The 24550-nt window shown below is 42.9% G+C and overlaps 1 protein-coding gene and 1 long non-coding RNA gene across 3 annotated transcripts in view; both read right to left on the bottom strand.

The window, feature by feature from the left end:
• The window catches only part of LOC112074417 (L-rhamnose-binding lectin CSL2-like), a 34693-nt gene that overhangs the window by 3212 nt on the left and 6931 nt on the right, over positions 1-24550 (bottom strand). The window lies entirely within an intron of this gene.
• On the bottom strand, positions 22975-23553 carry LOC112074419 (uncharacterized). The gene is made up of 2 exons (XR_011476969.1): positions 23488-23553; positions 22975-23388 (listed from the first exon to the last, which is right to left on the bottom strand). It is a non-coding gene; the product is annotated as an uncharacterized lncRNA (long non-coding RNA).

Genomic DNA, 24550 nt, shown 5'->3' with positions numbered 1-24550 from the left:
ACAGTTTCATTGTTTCTACATACCAGGTAACATACAGTCATCGTTTCTTCAAGTATCAGGTTAAAACTACAGTCATGTTTCTACAGTACAGGTTAACACACTATAGTCATTTTTATACAGTACAGGTTTAACCAACTACAGTCATAGTTTCTACAGTCTTACAGGTTAAACAGCTACAGTCATGTGTTCTACAGTACAGTTGCTTAACCACTACAAGTCAGTGCATTTCTACAGGTTAGAATTTTAACACTACAGTACATAACTGCAAGGTTTCAATACCTCTCTGCCACCTTACTGGCAGTGGTGGATTGGCTGAGGCGTTGGTGTGGCTAGTTGGTTAGGCGGACGTTTAAAGGAACACACTAGCTGGTCACGCGGCCATAGTTGGCACTGTGGATCTGGATCGTACATCTGAGGAGGAGGAGAGGTAAGACTGGATGTCTGGTTGTGTCTAGTGATGGTAATATAAACCAATATATGATACTGTCTACTATATAATATATATCATAAGACAGAAGATACTGTGACAGCCGAGTTGACGAGCTTTTACAACATTCTAATAAGAGCATCAGAGCCTCCCCACATTCTATATAGAGCATCAGAGCCTCCCCACTTCTAATAGACACTCAGGGCCTCCCCACATTCTAAAGAGCATCAGAGCCTCCCCACTTCTATAGACATCGAAGCCTTACCACATTCTAGTTAGAGCATCAGAGCTTCCCCACATTCTAATAGAGCATCAGAGCTTCCCCACATTCTAAGAGAGCATCAGAGCCTTACCACATTCTAATAACAACATCAGAGCCTCCCCACATTCTAATAGAGCATCAGAGCCTCACCACATTCTAATAGAGCATCAGAGCCTCCCACATTCTAATAGAGCATCAGAGCTCCCCACATTCTAATAGAGCATCAGAGCCTCCCCACATTCTAATAGAGCATCAGAGACTTACCACATTTCTAATTAGAGCCATTCAGAGCCGTACCACCATTCTAGGAGAGCATCAGAGCCTTACCACATTCTAATTAGAAGCATCAGCAGCCTTACCACATTCTAGTAGAGCATCAGAGCCTTCCACATTCTAGTAGAGCATCAGAGCCTTACCACATTCTAGTAGAGCTCAGAGCCTTACCACATTCTAGTAGAACCATCAGAGCCTTACCACATTCTAGTAGAGCATTCAGAGCCTACCACATTCTAGTAGAGCATCAGAGCCTTACCACATTTCTAAGTAGAGCATCAGAGCCCTTAAACCACATAATTCTAGTAGAACATCAGAGCCTCACCACTTCTAGTAGAACATCAGAGCCTCCCCACATTCTGTAGTAGAACATCAGAGCCTCCCCACATTCGTAGAATAGCAACAATTCAAGAGCCTCCCCAATTCTAGATAGAAACATCAGGAGCCTCTCCCCACATTCATAAGCTTAGAACATCAGAGCCTCCTACCACATTATAGTAGAACATCAGAGCCTTAACCACATCTAAAAGAAAAGATACAATTCTAGTAGAGCATCAGAGCCTACCACATTTCAGGAGAAGCATCAGAGCCTAACCACATTCTAGTAGAACATCAGAGCCTTACCACATTCTAGTAAACATCAGAGCCTTACCACATTCTAGGACAGCATCGGAGCTTACCACATTCTAGTAGAACATCAGAGCCTTACCACATTCTAGAGAGAAGCATCAGAGCCTTACCACATTCTAATAGAGCATCAGAGCCTTACCACATTCTAGTAGAGCATCAGAGCCTTACCACATTCTAGAGAGCATCAGAGCCTTACCACATTCTAGTAGAGCATCAGGCCTTTACCACATTCTAGTAGAAACATCAGAGCCTTACCACATTCTGTAAGCATCAGAGCCTTACCACATTTAGTAGAGCATCAGAGCCTTACCACATTCTAAGAGCATCAAGCCTTACCACTTTAGAGAACATCAGAGCCTCACCACATTCGAGTAACATCAGAGCCTCCCACATTCTAGTAGAACATCAGAGCCTCCCCACATTCTAGTAGAACATCAGAGCCTCCCCACATTCTAGCTAAGCATCAGAGCCTTTCCACATTCTATAGAACATCAGAGCCTTACCACATTCTAGCTAGAAGCATCAGAGCCTTACCCACATTCTAGTAGAGCATCAAGCCTTACCACATTCTAGTAGAGCATCAGAGCCTTAACCACATTCTAGTAGAACATCAAGCCTCAACCACATTCTAGTCAGAACATCAGAGCCTCCCCAATTCTAGTAGAACATCAGAGCCTCCCCACATTCTAGTAGAACATCAGAGCCTCCCCCATTCTAGTAGAACATCAGACCTCCCCACATCTATAGAGCATCAGAGCCTCCCCACATTCTAGTAGAACACAGAGCCTTACCACATTCTAGTAGAACATCAGAGCCTTACCACATTCTAGGACAGCATCGGAGCCTTACCACATTCTAGTAGAACATCAGAGCCTTACCACATTCTAGGAGAGCATCAGAGCCTTACCACATTCTAATAGAGCATCGAAGCCTTACCACATTCTAGTAGAGCATCAGAGCCTTACCACATTCTATAGAGCATCAGAGCCTTACCACATTCTAGTAGAGCATCAGAGCCTTACCACATTCTAGTAGAACATCAGAGCCTTCCACATTCTAGTAGAGCATCAGAGCCTTACCACATTCTAGTAGAGCATCAGAGCCTTACCACATTCTAGTAGAGCATCAGAGCCTTACCACATTCTAGAGAACATCAAAGCCTCACCACATTCTAGTAGAAACATCAGAGCCTCCCCACATTCTAGTAGAACATCAGAGCCTTACCACATTCTAGTAGAGAACATCAGAGCCTTACCACATTCTAGGACAGCATCGGAGCCTTACCACATTCTAGTTAGAACATCAGAGCCTCACCACATTCTAGAAGAGCATCGGAGCCTCCCCACATTCTAGTAGAGCACCAGAGCCTCCCCACATTCTAGTAGAGCATCAGAGCCTTACCAACATTCTAGTAGAACATCAGAGCCTTACCACATTCTAGGAGAGCATCGGAGCCTTACCACATTCTAATAGAGCATCAGACCTTACCACATTCTAGGAGAGCATCAGAGCCTTACCACATTCTAGGAGAGCATCGGAGCCTTACCACATTCTATTAGAACATCAGAGCCTTACCACATTCTATAGAGCATCAGAGCCTTACCACATTCTAGAGAGCATCAGAGCCTCCCCACATTCTAGTAGAGCACCAGAGCCTCCCCACATTCTAGGAGAGCATCAGAGCCTCCCCACATTCTAGTAGAGCACCAGAGCCTCCCCACATTTCTAGTAGAGCACCAGAGCCTGCCCACATTCTAGTAGAACATCAGAGCCTTCACACGTGATGCTGCGTGCTGCCAGGAAACACACAGAAATTACACACCACCACACTGGCCACTGCTGGGCAGACAAATAAAGACATACCTTTTCATCATAGCAGACATTAGCCTGGTGTAGTATTTTGTATATTTATACATAGAAACAGACTGACTTGCTAGGATGCAGGTGTAGGTGGTTTCCAGGTATTTGTAAATTCCAACATAGGGGTCAGAAGTACAGAAGACTTCAGATATTCACTTCACACACCTTTTTCCCATTGTACCTGGGGGATATGAGGAGTAAGGATTTTAATCAAAGGCGTTGTCGAAAAGCATGCGTCGCTTGACATTTAAAGCAGACATCTGCAGTGTTTACCGGGAACGTCAGGACAATTGGCTTTTAAAAAAAGGCACATTGATGATTATGCGGCCTATCTTTATCAAATAACACATGTGTGTGACTGAGTACTCTGTGAGAGGCCTCCAGGGTGCCTGTCTTTATCAAATAAACACTGACTGAGTACCTCTGTAGAGGACCTCCAGGGTGCCTGTCTTTATCAAATAAACACTGACTGAGTACCTCTGTGAGGACCTCCAGGGTGCCTGTCTTTATCAAATAACACTGACTGAGTACCTCTGTAAGAGGACCTCCAGGGTGCCTGTCTTTATCAAATTAACACTGACTGAGTACCTCTGTAGAGGGACCTCCAGGGTGCCTGTCTTTATCAAATAAACACTGACTGAGTACCTCTGTAAGAGGACCTCCAGGGTGCCTGTCTTATCAAATAAACACTGACTGAGTAACCTCTGTGAGGAACTCCAGGTGCCTGTCTTATCAAATTAACACTGGACTGAGTACCTCTGTGAGAGGAGCTCCAGGGTGTGCCTGTCTTTATCAAATTACACATGACTGAGTACCTCTCTGTGAGAGGACCTCCAGGGTGCCTGTCTTTATCAAATAAACACTGACTGAGTACCTCTGTGAGAGGACCTCCAGGGTGCCTGTCTTTATCAAATTAACACTGGCTGAGTACCTCTGTGAGGACCTCTAGGGTGCCTGTCTTTCAACACTGTGTTGGTCAGCAGGTCTTCCTTCTCTGCAGGTGGTTCTGTCAGTCCGTCCGTACAGAGCTCTCTCAATGAAGATCACTCCAGAATCTAGCAGGGCAAGAAACACAATGTAAAGAAACAGACAGCCCTATGGAGAGACCATCAGGATAGAATGTGTGTGTTCTTACCACAGATCAGGAACTGGACGTTTTCTCCATTGTCACAGGTGACCACTCTCGTCGCTGAGTGAGAAACAATCACCGTCACATTAACTGAACAAAATATATAAAACGCAACAAATAATGTGTTGGTCCCATGTTTCATGAGCAAAAAATTTAAAAATCCCAGTAATTTTCCATATGCACAGAAAGTGTTAGTGTTCAAATGTTCTGCACAAATTTGTTTACATCCCGTTTAGTGAGCATTTGTCCTTTGCCAAGATAATCCATCCACCTGATAGGTGTGGCAAATCAAGAAGCTGATTAAACAGCATGATCATTACACAGGTGCACCTTGTGCTGGGGACAATAAAATACCACTCTAAAATGTTCAGTCAACACAATGCCACAGATGTCTCAAGTTGAGGGTATGTACAATTGTTATGCTGACTGCAGTAGTGTCCACCAGAGCTGTTGCCAGAGAATATAATTTTAATTTCTTTACCACAAGCCACCTCCATTTTTGAGAATTTGGCAATACATCTAACCGGCCTCAACTGCAGACCATGTGTAATCACGCCAACGCAGGACCTCCACATCCGGCTTCTTCACCTGCGGGATTGTCTGAGAGAGGGGAGGGGGGTGCTGAGAATTATTTCTGCCTGTAATAAAACCCTTGTGAGGAAAATCTAATTATAATTGGCTGGGCCTGGCGCCAATGAGTGGGGGCCCACGGTGGGTCATGAAATCGCCCTTGCCCAGTCATGTGAAATCCACTGGATAGAACTTAATGAATTTATTTCAATTGACCGATTTCTTTATATGAACTGTAGCTCAGTAAAATCTTTGAAATTGATAGTTGGTAGTGTACAGCAAACTGCAGCCAGCACTGAAACACATCACACAGCTAGTTCAGCTTTTCTAACCTTGGTCAGTCTCTTCGCAATTCTTTACAGGAGAAGAGTAGTGTACCGCATATACAGTAAGTATATACATACTGTACAGTATATAGTATGGTACAGAGTATAGACAGACATGGAACATCACCTAATACAGGATGGTGTATACTAGACCTGGGTCATACTGTTTATATTAGACTTCAGTTACTTTCAAATAAACATACATTTAGAACCATCTGGAAAATACTGGAATGCAAATACATATTTGTTAGAATTCAGTATACTCACAGGTGAATGCAGTCAGTTTTAAAAGGAGCATGATGCCGGGTACAGGTGTGTTAGTAACAGGTAAGATGCTATGGATGGTCACCTGGCCAAATAAAGCTTTGATTAACATGTGATACTTGCCAAGGACAGATCCTTGTTCGCAAAGCATCAACCAGGAACACAAAGCACAACAGATTAGCAGTCATCTTGGCAACACATAACTAAAATCTCACGCCAGCTCAAACCACAAGTACTGTGATGTGCCGTCCTCCCTTTACTCAGTCACCACAGCATGAAGCCAATTTTAGTTATCTTTGTGTTTTATTTTCTCTGGGTGTCAATTTACCCGTGATTATGTAACTTAATACTGATTGTTTGCGTAAAAATGTAGATCATTCTCCGATAGGGAGATAATTTAACCAGTGCTTACTTTCAGCCAGATGGCATCTTTCAGTTTTAGACTGTTTCATTCAGGAACCTATTTGGCCGGATCCAGTACCTTTTGTTGCAAGAACAATTATGAACTTTTTGCAATGTAAAAATAAGTACTGAGCGTTTAACCGAAATGTGTTATTTTTCCAACTAACAGACCAATGTCAGTTCTATTTGAATTACATTTTGTTTAGGTTTTTCTGTGAGCTCAATGCGCATGTTCCCTGGAGATAAATCAGATCCAGCCTGAACTGTGTAATGTAATAGGGAGTTGTAGTTTGCAACAGGCCAATATTCTACATAGTGTAGTGCATAACATAGTAAATAACTACAATAACCATAATCCATTGCGCATATACGGTGTTTTTCTTTTATACCTGGTACAGACGACCGTGCGATTGTGAGGGGATAGAGAGAGCTGTTGCATAGTGTCGTGGCAATTTCCTATATTACCAAATGAGGAGAGTTACAAACCACACACCAGTCAGAGTTATACTTACATTTCATCTTTAATAATATGAGCTTTACCATAGCCCTGTGACTTTCAACAATTCACTATCTATAATGAATTGTTGAGAGTCCCTACAAAAGAATACCAAGATCTTTTATAGCCAAGATACACACCTCTCAACTTACATGATTACATGATCAACTTACATGATTACTTGAGAAAGGAGTATCCCTTAGCCAGATTGCATTCGCTATAAATTATCACTCAGTTTTGTCTCTAAAACGAGGTTCTAATCAAATCAAATGTGTTTATATAGCCCTTCGTACATCAGCTGATATCTCAAAGTGCTGTACAGAAACCCAGCCTAAAACCCCAAACAGCAAGCAATGCAGGTGTAGAAGCACGGTGGCTAGGAAAAACTCCCTAGAAAGGCCAAAAACCTAGGAAGAAACCTAGAGAGGAACCAGGCTATGAGGGGTGGCCAGTCCTCTTCTGGCTGTGCCGGGTGGAGATTATAACAGAACATGGCCAAGATGTTCAAATGTTCATAAATGACCAGCATGGTCAAATAATAACAATCACAGTAGTTATCGAGGGTGCAGCAACTCAGCATCTCAGGAGTAAATGTCAGTTGCTTTTTTAGCACGTCCGGGAACAGGTCAGGGTTCCATAGCCGCAGGCAGAACAGTTGAAACTGGAGCAGCAGCAAGGCCAGGTGGACTGGGACAGCAAGGATCATCATGCCAGGTAGTCCTGACGCATGGTCCTAGGCTCAGGTCCTCCGAGAGAGAGAGAGAAAGAAAGAGAGAAGGAGAGAATTAGAGAGAGCATACTTAAATTCACACAGGACACCAGATAAGACAGGAGAAGTCCTCCAGATATAACAAACTGACCCTAGCCCCCCGACACATTAACTACTGCAGCATAAATACTGGAGGCTGAGACAGGAGGGGTCAGGAGACACTGTGGCCCCATCCGATGATACCCCCGGACAGGGCCAAACAGGAAGGATATAACCCCACCCACTTTTGCCAAAGCACAGCCCCCACACCACTAGAGGGAAATCTTCAACCACGAACTTAACATCCTGAGACAAGGCCGAGTATAGCCCACAAAGATCTCCGCCACAGCACAAACCAAGGGGGGGCGCCAACCCAGACGGGAAGATCACGTCAGTGACTCAACCCACTCAAGTGACGCACCCCTCCTAGGGACGGCATGAAGGAGCACCAGTAAGCCAGTGACTCAGCCCCTGTAATAGGGTTAGAGGCAGAGAATCCCAGTGGAGAAAGGGGAACCGGCCAGGCAGAGACAGCAAGGGCGGTTCGTTGCTCCAGAGCCTTTCCGTTCATCTTCACACTCCTGGGCCAGACTACACTCAATCATATGACCTACTGAAGAGATGAGTCTTCAGTAAAGACTTAAAGGTTGAGACCGAGTCTGCGTCTCTCACATGGGTAGGCAGACCATTCCATAAAAATTGAGATCTATAGGAGAAAGCCCTGCCTCCAGCTGTTTGCTTAGAAATTCTAGGGACAATTAGGAGGCCTGCGTCTTGTGACCGTAGCGTACGTGTAGGTATGTACGGCAGGACCAACTCGGAAAGATAGGTAGGAGCAAGCCCATGTAACGCTTTRTAGGTTAACAGTAAAACCTTGAAATCAGCCCTTGCCTTAACAGGAAGCTAGTGTAGGGAAGCTTGCACTGGAGTAATATGATCAAATTTTTTGGTTCTAGTCAGGATTCTAGCAGCCGTATTTAGCACTAACTGAAGTTTATTTAGTGCTTCATCATTTTGCATCATTTTTGGACAGAAAATTCAGATTTCTGCAATGTTACGTAGATGTAAAAAAGCTGTCCTTGAAACAGTCTTGATATGTTCGTCAAAAGAGAGATCATGGTCCAGAGTAACACCGAGGTCCTTCACAGATTTATTTGAGACTACTTTACAACCATCAAGATTAATTGTCAGATTCAACAGAAGATCTCTTTGTTTCTTTGGACCTAGAACAAGCATCTCTGTTTTGTCCGAGTTTAAAAGTAGAACGTTTTCAGCCATCCACTTCCTTATGTCTGAAACACAGGCTTCTAGCGAGGGCAATTTTGGGGCTTCACCATGTTTCATTGAAATGTACAGCTGTGTGTCATCCGCATAGCAGTGAAAGTTAACATTATGTTTTCGAATGACATCCCCAAGAGGTAAAATATATAGTGAAAACAACAGTGGTCCTAAAACGGAACCTTGAGGAACACCGAAATGTACAGTTGATTTGTCAGAGGACAAACCATTCACAGAGACAAACTGATATCTTTCCAACAGATAAGATCTAAACCAGGCCAGAACTTGTCCGTGTAGACCCATTTGGGTTTCCAATCTCTCCAAAAGAATGTGGTGATCGATGGTATCAAAGGCAGCACTAAGGTCTAGTAGCACGAGGACAGATGCAGAGCCTCAGTCTGACGCCATTGAAAGGTCATTTACCACCTTCACAAGTGCAGTCTCAGTGCTATGATGGGGTCTAAAACCAGACTGAAGCATTTCGTATACATTCTTTGTCTTCAGGAAGGCAGTGAGTTGCTGCGCAACAGCTTTTTCAAAAAAATTGGAGAGGAATGGAAGATTCGATATAGGCCGATAGTTTTTTATATTTTCTGGGTCAAGGTTTGGCCTTTTTTCAAGAGAGGCTTTATACTGCCCACTTTTTTAGTGAGTTTTGACACATCCGTGGATAGAGAAGCCATTTATTATGTTCAACATAGGAGGCCGGAGGACAGGAAGCGCAGCTCTTTCAGTAGTTTAGTTGGAATAGGGTCCAGTATTGCAGCTTGAAGGTTTAGAGGCCATGATTATTTCATCATTGTGTCAAAGAGATATAGTACTAAAAACACTTAAGTGTCTCTCTTGTCCTAGTCCTGCAGAGTTGTGCAGACTCAGGACAGCTGAGCTTTGGAGGGAATACGCAGATTTAAAGGAGTCCGTAATTTGCTTTCTAATGATCATGATCTTTTCTCAAAGAAGTTCATGAATTTATTACTGCTGAAGTGAAAAGCCATCCTCACTTGGGCAATGCTGCTTTTAGTTAGCTTTGCGACCAGTATCAAAAAATAAATTAGGATTGTTCTTATTTTCCTCAATTAAGTTGTGAAAAATAGATGATCGAACAGCCATGAGGCTCTTCATACTGCACGGTACTGTCTTTCAACGCTAGTCGGAAGACTGTCCAGCCAAGTATTTGAGTGTGCGCCATTATCCGTTCCAATTTTCTGAAGCTTGCTCAGAGCCGGTATTTTCTGCGTATACCAGGAGCTAGTTTCTTATGACAAATATTTTTAGTTTTTATGGGCTGCGACTGCCATCTAGGGTATTGCGCAAGGCTTAAATGAGTTCCTCAGCTTAGGTTCGTTAACTGATCTAACTGAGATGCTTGTTCTCTGACGTCCTTGGGTACGGCAGAAGGATCGGAAGGGCATCAACCGAATCTTTGTGTTGCCTCTGAGAATTATAGCACGACTTTGATTGCTCCTTGTTGGGTACTGAGCAGAATATTTGTTTTGCCGATTGCAAACGTAATAAAATGGCTGGTGCCGATAGCTCCAGGATTATGAGAAAAACATTAAGATCTACAACATTATATCCATGGACAAACTAGGCTCCAGAGTATGACTTGGCAGTGGTAGTCCAGAGACATGTTTGGACAAACCACTGCAGCTCGATGATGCGCTCCGAAAGCCTTTTGTAGTGGGTCTGTGACTTTTCCATAGTAATATTAAAATCACCAAAAAATTTAGAATATTATCTGCTATGACTACAAGTCCAATAAGAATTCAGGAACTCATGAGAACGCTGATATGGCCCAGGGGCCTGTAAACAGTAGCCTATAAAAATGTGGATTGAGTAGCTGGCATAATTCATTGACTAGCAGCTCAAAAGACGAAAACATAATTTTTCTTTTGTAAATTGAAATTTGCTATCGTAAATGTTAGCAACACCTCCGCCTTTGCGGGATGCACGGGGGATATGGTCACTAGTGTAACCAGGAGGTGAGGCCTCATTTAACACAGTAAATTCATCAGGCTTAAGCCAGGTTTCAGTCAGGCCAATCACATCAAGATTATGATCAGTGATTAGTTCATTGACTATAACTGCCTTTGAAGTGAGGGATCTAACATTAAGTAGCCCTATTTTGAGATGTGAGGTATCACGATCTCTTTCAATAATGGCAGGAATGGAGGAGGTCTTTATCCTAGTGAGATTGCTAAGGCGAACACCGCCATGTTTAGTTTTGCCCAACCTAGGTCGAGGCACAGACAGTGGGGATAGCTGAGCTGACTACACTGACTATGCTAGTGGCAGACTCCACTAAGCTGGCAGGCTGGCTAACAGCCTGCTGCCTGGCCTGCACCCTATTTCATTGTGGAGCTAGAGGAGTTAGAGCCCTGTCTATGTTGGTAGATAAGATGGGAGCACCCCTCCAGCTAGGATGGAGTCCGTCACTCCTCAGCAGGTCAGGCTTGGTCCTGTTTGTGGGTGAGTCCCAGAAAGAGGGCCAATTATCTACAAATTCTATCTTTTGGGAGGGGCAGAAAACAGTTTTCAACCAGCGATTGAGTTGTGAGACTCTGCTGTAGAGCTCATCACTCCCCCTAACTGGGAGGGGGCCAGAGACAATTACTCGATGCCGACACATCTTTCTAGCTGATTTACACGCTGAAGCTATGTTGCGCTTGGTGACCTCTGACTGTTTCATCCTAACATCGTTGGTGCCGACGTGGATAACAATATCTCTATACTCTCTACACTCGCCAGTTTTAGCTTTAGCCAGCACCATCTTCAGATTAGCCTTAACGTCGGTAGCCCTGCCCCCTGGTAAACAGTGTATGATCGCTGGGTGATTCGTTTWAAGTCTAATACTGCGGGTAATGGAGTCGCCAATGACTAGGGTTTTCAATTTGTCAGAGCTAATGGTGGGAAGCTTTGGCGTCTCAGACCCCGTAACGGGAGGAGTAGAGACAAGAGAAGACTCGGCTTCAGACTCCGACTCGCTGCTTAATGGGGATAACCGGTTGAAAGTTTCTGTCGGCTGAATGAGCGACACCGGTTGAGCATTCCTACAGCATTTCCCTCCAGAAACAATGAGAAAGTTGTCCGGCTGCGGGGACTGTGCGAGGGGATTTATACTACTATCTGTACTTACTGGTGGCACAGACGCTGTTTCATCCTTTCCTACACTGAAATTACCCTTGCCTAACGATTGCGTCTGAAGCTGGGCTTGCAGCACAGCTATCCTCGCCGTAAGGCGATCGTTCTCCTGTATATTATGAGTACAGTGATTGCAATTAGAAGGCATCATGTTAATAATGTTACTACTTAGCTTCGGCTGTTGAAGGTGCTGACGAACCATGTCCAGATAAAACGTCCGGAGTTAAAAAGTTGAAAGAAGAAAAAAAAATGGAGGGAAAAACTAAAAATATAAACGGTAATTAAAAAGTAAAAACCGTAAAGTTGTCAGGTAGCAAAGTAAGGTTGGCAACAAAACGCACAGCAACACAGCAAAATATAAACGTAATTAAAAAGTAAAAAACCGTAAAGTTGTCAGGTAGCAAAGTAAGGTTGGCAACAAAACGCACAGCAACACATCTGCAAGTTCAAGAGGAAGTGACGAAGTCACTCGTTCCTGGTGCTTCATAGTACCAAAACATTACCTCATCCAAGGCATAACTCAATTGTCAACTCTATGTACTCCCATCTCAAGTAAAACCCCTCTTCTCCCCACTCCTGGACAAGCTCACTGAGGGGAGTGACTTGCGCACAGACATTGTGGAGCCAAGAGATAATTGGTTCCCCCTTAATCACGCCATCCCTTCACATGGTTTAACAGATACATTCACACATGAAGACAATGTTCCATTCTGACCTCTCCCCTCTCTGGGCCCCAAGTGACTGAGCCCTAGCTGAGAAGGGGAAAGTGCAGCTGCCAACAGCATAGTCCAAAGGGATACATTCTAATGACAAGTATCTCACATAAGCATATTATGTAAATAAAACATCTTATTTATCTATGTTACCCAACTAATTCTGATTCATCCTCCACAATAGCTATGCATCTCAAAATGAAAAATACATGATCTAAGTGATTGATAGTTGCTATTTAGCAGTCAAAAGTATGCCCTATGTACTTTGAAGACCTTCGTATGACGAACGTGACACTGCAACTCATCTCTGGCGTTGCACTTAATTTATTTCCTCATAGAATCCTAGCCGCATGGGTTCTGGAGGAGCTGCAGCTGTCTATTTTTTTATTTTTAATTTCACCTTTATTTAACCAGGTAGGCTAGTTGAGAACAAGTTCTCATTTACAACTGCAACCTGGCCAAGATAAATCACAGCAGTTCGACACATACAACAACACAGAGTTACACATGGAATAAACAAACATACAGTCAATAATACAGTAGAAAAAAGAAAAATCTATATACAGTGAGTGCAAATGAGGTAAGATAAGAGAGGTAAGCCATTAAATAGGCCATGGTGGCGAAGTAATTACAGTATAGCAATTAGACACTGGAATGGTAGATGTACAGAAGATTAATGTGCAAGTAGAGATACTGGGGTGCAAAGGAGCAAGATAAATAAATAAATACAGTATGAGGTAGTTGGATGGGCTATGTACGGGTGCAGTGATCTGTGAGCTACTCTGACAGCTGGTACTTAAAGCTAGTGAGAGAAATATAAGACTCCAGCTTCATTGATTTTTGCAGTTTGTTCCAGTCATTGGCAGCAGAGAACTGGAAGGAAAGGCGGCCAAAGGAGGAATTGGCTTTGGGGGTGACCAGTGAGCTATACCTGCTGGAGCGCGTGCTACGGATGGGTGCTGCTATGGTGACCAGTGAGCTGAGATAAGGCGGTGCTTTACCTAGCAGAGACTTGTAGATGACCTGGAGCCAGTGGGATTGGTGACGAGTATGAAGCGATGACCAACCGACGAGAGCATACAGGTCGCAGTGGTGGGTAATATATGGGGCTTTGGTGACAAAACGGATTGCACTGTGATAAACTGCATCCAATTTGTTGAGTAGAGTGTTGGAGGCTATTTTATAGATGACATCGCCGAAGTCGAGGATCGGTAGGATGGTCAGTTTTACGAGGGTATGTTTGGCAGCATGAGTGAAGGATGCTTTGTTGCGAAATAGGAAGCCGATACTAGATTTAATTTTGGATTGGAGATGCTTAATGTGAGTCTGGAAGGAGAGTTTACAGTCTAGCCAGACACCTAGGTATTTGTAGTTGTCCACATATTCTAAGTCAGAACCGTCCAGAGTAGTGATCCTGGATGGGTGGGTAGCAATCGGTTGAAGAGCATGCACTTAGTTTTACTTGCATTTAAGAGCAGTTGGAGGCCACGGAAGGAGAGTTGTATGGAATTGAAGCACGTCTGGAGGTTAGTTAACAAAGTGTCCAAAGAAGGGCCAGAAGTATACAGAATGGTGTCGTCTGCGTAGAGGTGGATCAGAGAATCACCAGCAGCGAGAGCGACATCATTGATGTAATACAGAGAAGAGAGTCGGCCCGAGAATTGAACAGTGTGGCACCCCCATAGAGACTGCAAGAGATCCGGACAACAGGCCCTCCGATTTGACACACTTAACTCTATCAGAGAAGTAGTTGGTGAACCAGGCGAGGCAATCATTTGAGAAAAATTCAGAAAAACATAGAATAATTCAGAAAAGCCTACTACACCATGAGGCCTAGAATTTAGCCAGAGGATCAATAGCATATTATATATATCCTAGCTGTGGATTGTGTGTCGCCCAATAACAAGGCATAGCCTAAATTCGGGAACGCGCTGCAAATGTCAGTTAACAGCATACAGACAGCAGGAATTTCCCAATATTTCAAATACAATCGCGGGAAAAGACAAGTTGAAGCCAATGCCTCTTGCTGAAAAGGGAACACTACTGTCTGTTGTATGCCACAACAATATTTGAACAATTTCCAAATATGGATTCCCAATTACATTCAGCCGTGGGCCGAACAAGAGCGATAGGCTTTAGACACGAACACGTCGGCAGTGAACTGCCCGTTAATGGGTGAGCCAGTGAAACGAAAGCATTTAGGACACATTTCCTCATTTTAGCCTATGATGTGCGTGTCTCCACACATCCAGGTCTGCCATTGATGGATTCAAGACAAGACAGTTATATTGATCTCCGATTCAGTTGGTCTGTCAAAATATCCTGTCACTTCGCTCATTTATGCTGTATTGAAGGTTTTGCCAAAGTCTCCAGTCATGTAAAATAATGCAGAATCGCATGACGGAAGTTTATAAAAGGCCAACATTTTCCTAGACTCCAGGCGACAAAAAATAAATTCCCCATGTGTGCAACTTCTGTAAGAGCCTATACTCTACGCAAATGCGATGATATGCATGCAATGCCTAAATTATAAAGCTGTTTTTTTTCTCCCCATGCGTTCCGGTACCTCAGAGCTCCCCAGGTCACCCGCCTCTCACGCTCACTTTTTGTTCTGGCAAATCCCAATTTACAAATTAAGCACGGAATTTAAAAAGTTTTCATGCGCCTGTCTTCCCTCATACATGACTACGCCATATGTGAGTGAATCGCAAGACCTCATTCCCTTGGTATTTCAATACTACAATCTCCTATTATAATAGATTTCAACATAATTTACACTATTGACTATGTCCTTTGTTGTTTCTTTACTGGACCCATTACAGGTTTAAACTTTGATTATTTCAAGTTGTTTGTATTGTTTGATCACATCACCTTGAGCTGGCGTGTTTCTCTAAAAGGAGCGTGCTCTTGTATAAATGCGCATCCTATAGCACGGGTCCCAAATTACATTCAGCCCCGTTTGCCGATTTTTTGCTCGAGGGGATTCTATTAATGACCCAGGTGAACCGGGTAAGCGTTGATTGCATTTGTTTAGGAAACGGGCCGCCTCCCGGGCATGAGCTGGGTGCCCCAAATTTGGCCGACGACGAAGTGTACATGCCATGCCTACGTCACTGGGCACCTAATCAATCAATCAAACACACTTTATTGGTATGGTAATATTTCCCTAATTTGTCACAAAATCTCAAACTGTCCTTTTAATATGGAAAAATGTACCAGCTAATTTACAGGGGTTTCTGTTTATTTTATTTATTTCTGTAAAATTCTTAGGCGGGTCATGTAAGTGGTAATTTTCGGGATGAAAAAACTGTTTCAGTGCCAACTTAAACGACCAAAAGCAGATAGAAAGCATGCAGAAAAAATACTGAACACCTATATATTTTGAATAATATCATCTTTGAGAACCAACTATCCAATAAAAGCTACACAGTCAGGGAGAAAAGAAGAGGTTAACGCTACAGTCATGCATTTCTACAGGTAGAGGTTAACACTACAGTACACACTACAGGTTTCAGGGAACATGCCCTTTGATATTTGAGCAGAGGAACAACACATTAACCATGGCAAAATGCATAAAATTGTAGGAAATTAGCTTTAAAATGGAAAAATTGTCTCTCAGCTCCATGCCAAACTGTGTAGAATTGCAGAAAATGTGCTTCAAAACAGCAACATTTTCTCTCCGCTGCTAAGATACTGTACCTTTAACTTTCTAGCTAATCAAATTTAAATGTTGATTACTTCTACTTGCCATTGTCATTCACCTGATGATAAGACAATACATTACTTTTTTTTGGTAATATATGATGGGGATCCGGTTTTCCTGGGTGGGGGTACCTGGGCAAGACAAGTTTGAAAACCCCTGCATTAGATGATGTAGGCTACTTTCAGTCAATCCCATTTTAGCATTATATACAGTATGCTACAAGCCACCTTGTTGAGTTCATTACCTTATGCATACGTTTATATGAGTACATGATGACTGATAATATTCTGGAAACTCTCAATCAAGACATGTGGAAGTCCTAAAATGTTTCAGGGTTATTTAAACAGCATTTATTAGTATCAATGGATATTTGATTAATCCATTACTATAAATAGTTAATGATGCGGTAAATTGAATTTGGGGTCAGATTTTGTGACTTAGTAAATAGTCCTACTCTTGAATTCACCAAAAATAAATCCTCTGTTTGGCTTCAACCTCATGATCTACTTACCTGGGTGAGTTTTAGTCGGAGTAATGTATGTTTGTGTGGAAGCTACATTGAAATGTCCAGAAATGTTATTAACTTTTTGTATTATCAGTCACATTGCGACAAATAGAGAACGAGCAAATTATTAATGTTCCCTTCTCCTGAGCAATGGTTGTAATTTATGATGATCCCTTTTTCCTTATCAATGATTTTAATTTGCTGTCAAAATCACCTCCATTAAGGACATTTACTGGAAGACCCTGATCAGACACAAGACAAATGACACAGTGGATGGGAAATCTATTAAGACTTCATTTCTTAATGTTTTTTTTACAATACAATTTGAACATGGATCAATAACATTTTTGCCTGAATAAGTTACATAATATATCAATTAATGAATGATTCAAATGAAAAACAGATTGTATTTTTGCCTTTGGGTTGTCCTTAAACTTTCTGGTTACAGAGCTAGAATGAGATGAAGAAGGTTTAGACAGTGATGTCATCAATCTGAAGATTATCCAGGAAGTATATTGGCATTGGAAGCCAAGTTGAACTCCCAATGGATGGAGCTGACTGAAACAATGGCAACAGTTGGCTCCGATACTTCCAGGTCTTGTTTAGGACATCTCAGTCTAATCCTTCTTTCTCTCATTCTGGCTTCAGAAAGACTACAGGGGGACAGAAATACATTCACAACACAGACGGACACAGACAGACAGGAAGGGGGAGGGATCAGGTATTTACAACATAGCAGCATAGCTTTGCCTAGTTTCCTGTTGCTTTCCCTGGAATAACTTAGCGTAGACAGTTCTTCCAACCAACCTCCACTGATTCTGAAAGCTATACACTCCTCACATAAGTCATGTGATATCAGAACAGATTTAGGGGAAGAGCTTTCACTGATTCACAGATTCAGATGAAAACCATCTTTCACAGTAGTCGTCCTCTGTTACAAAATGTTGATTCATCAAATCAAATTTTATTTGTCACATACACATGTTTACCAGATGTTATTGCGGGTTTAGCGAAATGCTTGTGTTTCTAGTGCAGTAATATCTAACAATTTCCCAACAATACACACAAATCTAAAGGAATGGAATTAAGAATATATAAATATTTGGGCGAGCAATGTCAGAGTGGCATAGACTAAGATACAGTCAAATAAGATATAATACAGTATATACAGTTGAAGTCGGAAGTTTACATACATTTAGGTTGTAGTCATTAAAACTAGTTTTTCAACCACTCCACAAATGTCTTGTTAACAAACTATAGTTTTGGCAAGTCGGTTAGGACATCTACTTTGTGCATGACAAGTAATTTTTCCAACAATTGTTTACAGACAGATTATTTCACTCATAATTCACTGTATCACAATTCCAGTGGGTCAGAAGTTTACATACACTAAGTTGACTGTGCCTTTAAACAGCTTGGAAAATTCCAGAAAATGATGTTATGTTCTTTAGAGCTTCTGACAGGCTATTTACATAATTTGAGTCAATTGGAGGTGTACCTGTGGATGTATTCCAAGGCCTACCTTCAAACGCAGTGCCTCTTTGCTTGACATCATGGGAAAATCAAAAGAAATCAGCCAAGACCTCAGAAAAAAATGTGTAGACCTCCACAAGTCTGGTTCATCCTTGGGAGCAATTTCCAAATGCCTGAAGGTACTACGTCATCTGTACAAACAATAGTCCGAAGTATAAACACCATGGGGCACGCAGCCATCATACCGCTCAGGAAGGAGATGCGTTCTGTCTCCTAAAGATGAACTTACTTTGGTGTGAAAAGTGCAAATCAATCCCAGAACAACAGCAAAGGACCTTGTGAAGATGCTGGAGGAAACAGGTACAAAAGTATCTATATCCACAGTAAAAACGAGTCCTATATCGACATAACCTGAAAGGCCGCTCAGCAAGGAAGAAGCCACTGCTCCAAAACAGTCATAAAAAAGCCAGACTATGGTTTGCAACTGCACATGGGGACAAAGATCATACTTTTTGGAGAAATGTCCTCTGGTCTGATGAAAACAAAAATAGAACTGTTTGGCCATAATGACCATCGTTATGTGTGGAGGAAAAAGGGGGAGGCTTGCAAGCCAAAGAACACCATCCCAAGCGTGAAGCACGGGGGTGGCAGCATCATGTTGTGGGGGTGCTTTGCTCCAGGAGGGACTGGTGCACTTCACAAAATACATGGGATCATGAGGAAGGAAAATTATGTGGATATATTGAAGCAACATCTCAAGACATCAGTCAGGAAGTTAAAGCTTGGTCGCAAATGGGTCTTCCAAATGGACAATGACCCCAAGCATACTTCCAAAGTTGTGGCAAAATGGCCTAAGGACAACAAAGTCAAAGTATTGGAGTGGCCATCACAATGCCCTGACCTCAATCCATTAGAAAATGTGTGGGCAGAACTGAAAAAGCGAGTGCGAGCAAGGAGGCCTACCAACCTGACTCAGTTACACCAGCTCTGTCAGGAGGAATGGGCCAAAATCCACCTAACTTATTGTGGGAAACTTGTGGAAGGCTACCCGAAACGTTTGACCCAAGTTAAACAATTTAAAGGCAATGCTACCAAATATTAATTGAGTGTATCTTCTGACCCACTGTGAATGTGATGTAAGAAATAAAAGCTGAAATAAATCATTCTCTCTAATATTATTCTGACATTTCCCATTCTTAAAATAAAGTGGTGATCCTAACTGACCAAAGACAGGGAATTTTTACTAGGATTAAATGTCAGGAATTGTGAAAAACTGAGTTTATATGTATTTGACTAGGGTGTATGTAAACTTCCGACTTAAACTGTACATATGAGATGAGTATTGCAAAATATGTAAATAAAGTGACTGTTAAAAAGTGGCCAGTGATGATTTCAAGTCTATGCATATAGGGCAGCAGCCTCTAATGTGCTAGTGATGGCTATTTAACAGTCTGATGACCTTGTGATAGAAGCTGTTTTTCAGTCTCTCGGCCCCAGCTTTCATGCACCTGTACTGACCTCGCCTTCTGGATGATAGCGGGATGAACAGGCAGTGGCTCGAGTGGTTGTTGTCCTTGATGATCTTTTTGGCCTTCCTGTGACATGAGGGCAGGTAGTTTGCCCCCGGTGATGGGTTGGGCAGACTGCACCACCCTCTGGAGAGCGCTGCGGTTGCGGGTGTTGCAGTTGCCGTACCTGCCGGTGATACAGCCCGACAGGATCCTCTCAATTGTGCATCTGTAAAAGTTTGTGAGGGTTTTCAGCCTTCTGAGGTTGAAGAGGTGCTGTTGCACCTTCTTCACCACACTGTCTGTGTGGGTGGACCATTTCAGTTTGTCAGGGATGTGTACGCCGAGGAACTTGAAGCATTTCACCTTGTTTGTTGTTGTTTTGTTTTGTTGACGTTGGGTGATAGGTTATTGTCCTGGCACCACACTCCCAGGGCACTCATCTCCTCCCTGTAGTCTGTCTCATCATTGTTGGCTAGGGATGCCGTCAGCCTTGCGATGGTTAACACGCTTAAATGTCTTACTTACTTCAGCCACAGAGAAGAAGAGCCCACAGTCCTTGGTAGCGGGCCGCATCGGTGGCACTGTGTTATCCTCAAAGCGGGCGAAGAAGGTGTTTAGCTTGTCCGGAAGCAAGACGTCAGTGTCCTCGACGTGGCTGGTTTTCCCTTTGTAGTCCATGATTGTCTGTAGACCCTGCCACATACTGTACGTCTTGTGTCTGAGCCGTTGAATTGCGACTCCACTTTGTCTCTATACTGACATTTTGCATGTTTGATTGCCTTACGGAGGGAATAACCACACTGTTTTGTATTCGACCATATTCCCAGTCACCTTACCATGGTTAAATGCGTTGGTTTGCACTTTCAGTTTTGCGCGAATGCTGCCATCTATCCACGGTTTCTGGTTAGGGTAGGTTTTAATAGTCACAGTGGGTACAACATCTTCTATACACTTCCTGATAAACTCAGTCCTCGTATCAGTGTTTTCGTCTATGTTGTTCTCGGAGGCTACCCGGAACATATCCCAGTCTGCTTGATCAAAGCAATCTTGAAGTGTGGATTCCGATTGGTCAGACCAGCGATGAATAGTCCCTAGCATGTGTACTTCCTGTTTGAGTTTCTGCCTATAGGAAGGGAGGAGCAAAATGGAGTCGTGATCAGATTTCCCGAAGGGAGGGCGGGGGAGGGTCTTGTAGGCATCCCGGAAGTTGGAGTAGCAGTGGAAGTGTTTTAGCAGCGTTAATACTACATTCAATATGTTGATGTAACTTCGGTAGCATTTTCCTCAAATTTGCTTTGTTAAAATCCCCAGTTACAATAAATGTTGCCTCAGGATATGTGGTTTCCAGTTTGCATAAAGTCCAGTGAAGTTCTTTGAGGGCCATCGTGGTATCGGCTTGAGGGGGAATATACACGGCTGTGACTACAACCGAAGAGAATTCTCTTGGGAGATAATACGGTCGGCACTTGATTGTGAGGTATTCTTGGTCGGGTACACAAAAGGACTTGAGTTCCTGTATGTTATCACAATCACACCATGAGTAGTTAATCATGAAACATACACCCCCGCCCTTCTTCCCAGAGCGATATTTATTCCTGTCTGCGAGATGAACTGAGAACCCAACTGACTGTACGGACTCAGCCAGTATATCCCGAAAGAGCCATGTTTCCGTGAAACAGAGTATGTTACAATCCCTGATATCTCTATGGAAGGAAATCCTCGCCCTGAGCTCATCAACTTTATTATCCAGAAACTGAACATTAGCGAGTAATATACTCAGAAGCGGTGGGTGGTGTGCTTGCCTCCTGAGTCAGACTAGACGTCCACTCCGAGTACCTCTCCTCCACCGGCGGTGTTTTGGGTCAGCCTCTGGAATCAGTTCAAATGCCCTAGGGGGTACGAACAAAGGATCCGATTCGGGAAAGTCATGTTCCTGGTCGTAATGCTGGCGAGTTACCGCCGCACTGATATCCAAAAGCTCTTCCCGGCTGTATATAATAACACATTTTCTGGGCTAATAATGTAAGAAATACTGCAAAGTTTCCTAAGAGCTAGAAGCACAGCAGTGAAATTTTATCGGCACATCTAATGTTCTTGGTATTTCCTTTTGTGAGTTGGTGATGCATGAAGTGATGTTTGCCTTTTTACATTGAATAATTTACCGTCCAACATCCCTGTGTTTTGGCTTTGTAAGTAGAGCCCAGGTTTGTGGAGGGAAACCTTTCTATTCAAGCAGACTGGTCTGTCTCTTGAAGATCTGTGAATGGAACAGTGACTGTTTGCACTGTCCTCCTAGTTGTGTGGGAGTCAATTTGAACATTTTATTTTGGCCTGATTTTGAAGTCCTGCGTCCACGTGTATGTGTAGACTACCATCTCTGGACGCCAGGTCCCGGTAAATTCTTAATGGACAATTGGAAAGAGTTGAACATTTTCTTCCTCTTGTTCATGCTGCTGGTTTGGACAGTGACAGGTACAATAACGCAGGTCTGTGTACAGTTCCTTCAGAAAGCATTCATACACCTTGATTCAGTCCACACTATTACAGCCCGAATTAAAATCTTACCCATCTACACTTTCAATAATTGTTTTGCAAATTTATTGAAAATGAACCAAAATTAATTTACATAGGTATTCACTGCCATAGGTGATTTTAAGAGCTTTGCAAACCTGGACTGTCCAATATCTGCACACTTAAATTCTTCAAGCTCTATTAAGTTGATCATAGCTTGACAGCCATTTAAGTCAACTTGGCCACTTGAACATTCAACGTCGTCTTGGTAAGCAACTCGTGTATAATTGGCCTCATTTTAGGTTATTGTGCTGCTGAAAGTTTAGTCTTCCAGTGTCTGTTGGAAAGCAGACAACCAGGTTTTCCTCTAGGATTATGCATGTGCTTCGCACTATGCCATTTATTTTCTCTTCAAAAACTCTAGTCCTTGCCGATGACAAGCAAACGCACATGCTTCAGCCACCACCAAGCTTGAAAATATGAAGACTGGTACTCAGTCATTTTGTGTTTGCCCCAAACATAACACTTTGTATTCGGGACATTAAGTTAACTTCTTTGCTGCATGTTATGTGGTATTGCTGTTATGGGCAGCGTAGCTGTATGCAGAAGACTGTGCTTTTTGTATCCTTATGGGTCCATGTATCCAAGACTTTCAAATTCTTCTTGGTGTGATGTAATTTGTGGATTAAAATAAAGACTTTAAAGTATGCGAGTGGACATGTTTCATTATATTGAACAAAGGACACCAAGTCTTGTCTATGCTGAATAGTTTAATTCAGATCAAACAGCACAGTTCAGAAGAAATACTTTAGTACACAAAGTGCACTAAGTATTATGGTAACAATGTTATTTGAAGTAAAGTTCATTTTTTGGGGTTAATGGTTTATTTCTCCATTCATCCTCTTGACTGTGCCTTGCTGTAGCACCAGGGATAAGGATCCAGAGGGGCCTCATTTCAAAACATGTTACTACACACAAATTATGCCTATGACCAAATACACAATGTGATATACAAATCTTGAATTGACATGGAAATATGCAATTTACAGATTTTACATTTAATTGAGATTTCAAAGGAGGAGAGAGGACAGGAAAGAAAGACAAATCCACCCAATGAAGAGGAAGATATCCAAGAAGTCTCTGGTCTTTGTTCCTCAGAAGATCTCCTGCAAAACAAAAATGGTCAACCCCAGCATTCTACTTCCCAGTCGTGTGAGTGCGTTAGTGTGTGTGTGTTTGCATTACCGTATGCGTGCGTGCCTCACATTTAGCCACAGGTGTAAGCCACATCCAGGTACTTGTAGGTTCCTACACAGGGATCTCCATACAGAAGAAAAGCTGAGACGCCGCGGACGGTGTCACACTGGCTCTTCCCATCACACCGTGTTCATACGAGGTACGGTTACACATACAGTCATTGCATTTCTACGGTAGAACTGTTAACACTACGGATTAGCAATACTGCCAGGCTTTCATTACCTCTTTGCCACTTACTGGGCAGTGGATGGATTGGCTGAGGCTAAGTTGGTGTTGGCTAGTTGGTGAGCGGGGAATTAAAGGAACACACTAGCTGGTCACGGCGGCCATAGTTGGCACTGTGGATCTGGATCGTACCTTCATCTGAGGGAGAGGAGGAATGAGGAAGGGGGATGAGGTAAGGTTGAATGTCTTTGGTGTACAAGTGATGGTAATAAACAGTGTATATATAATACTGCTCTACTATATCATCATATGAGAAGTGACTACACTGTACAGCAGTGTTGACCAGCTTACCACATTCTAATAGAGCAGCATACTACCCTGCATCCCACTGCTGGCTTGCTTCTGAAACTAAGCAGGGTTGGTCCTGTTAATTCCCTTGATGGGTGACCAGATGCTGCTGGAAGTGGTGTTGAAGGGCCAGTAGGAGGCACCCTTTGCTCTGGTCTAAAAAAAGATCCCATAGCCCTGTGTAGGGTGCCGTCTTTCGGATGGGACGTTAAACAGGTGTCCTGACTCTGGTCACTAAAGAGCCCATGGCACTTATCGTAAGAGTAGGGGTGTTAACCCCGGTGTCCTGGCTAAATGCCCAAATCTGGCTCTCATACCATCATGGTCACCTAATCATCCCCAGCTTACAATTGGCTCATTCATCCTCCCTGTAACTATTCCTCAAGTAATTGCTGTAAATGAGAATGTATTCAGTCAACTTACCTGGTAAAATAAGGTATATATAAAAAAATAAAAATAGAGACCCACATTCTGGTAGGGCACCGGCGCCTCCCCACATTCTGGTAGGGCACCGGCGCCTCCCCACATTCTGGTAGGGCACCGGCGCCTCCCCACATT

The sequence above is a fragment of the Salvelinus sp. IW2-2015 genome, unplaced genomic scaffold, assembly GCF_002910315.2.
Source record: "Salvelinus sp. IW2-2015 unplaced genomic scaffold, ASM291031v2 Un_scaffold2625, whole genome shotgun sequence".
In the NCBI taxonomy this organism is placed as follows: domain Eukaryota; kingdom Metazoa; phylum Chordata; class Actinopteri; order Salmoniformes; family Salmonidae; genus Salvelinus; species Salvelinus sp. IW2-2015.
This window is presented reverse-complemented; position numbering and strand designations above follow the sequence as displayed.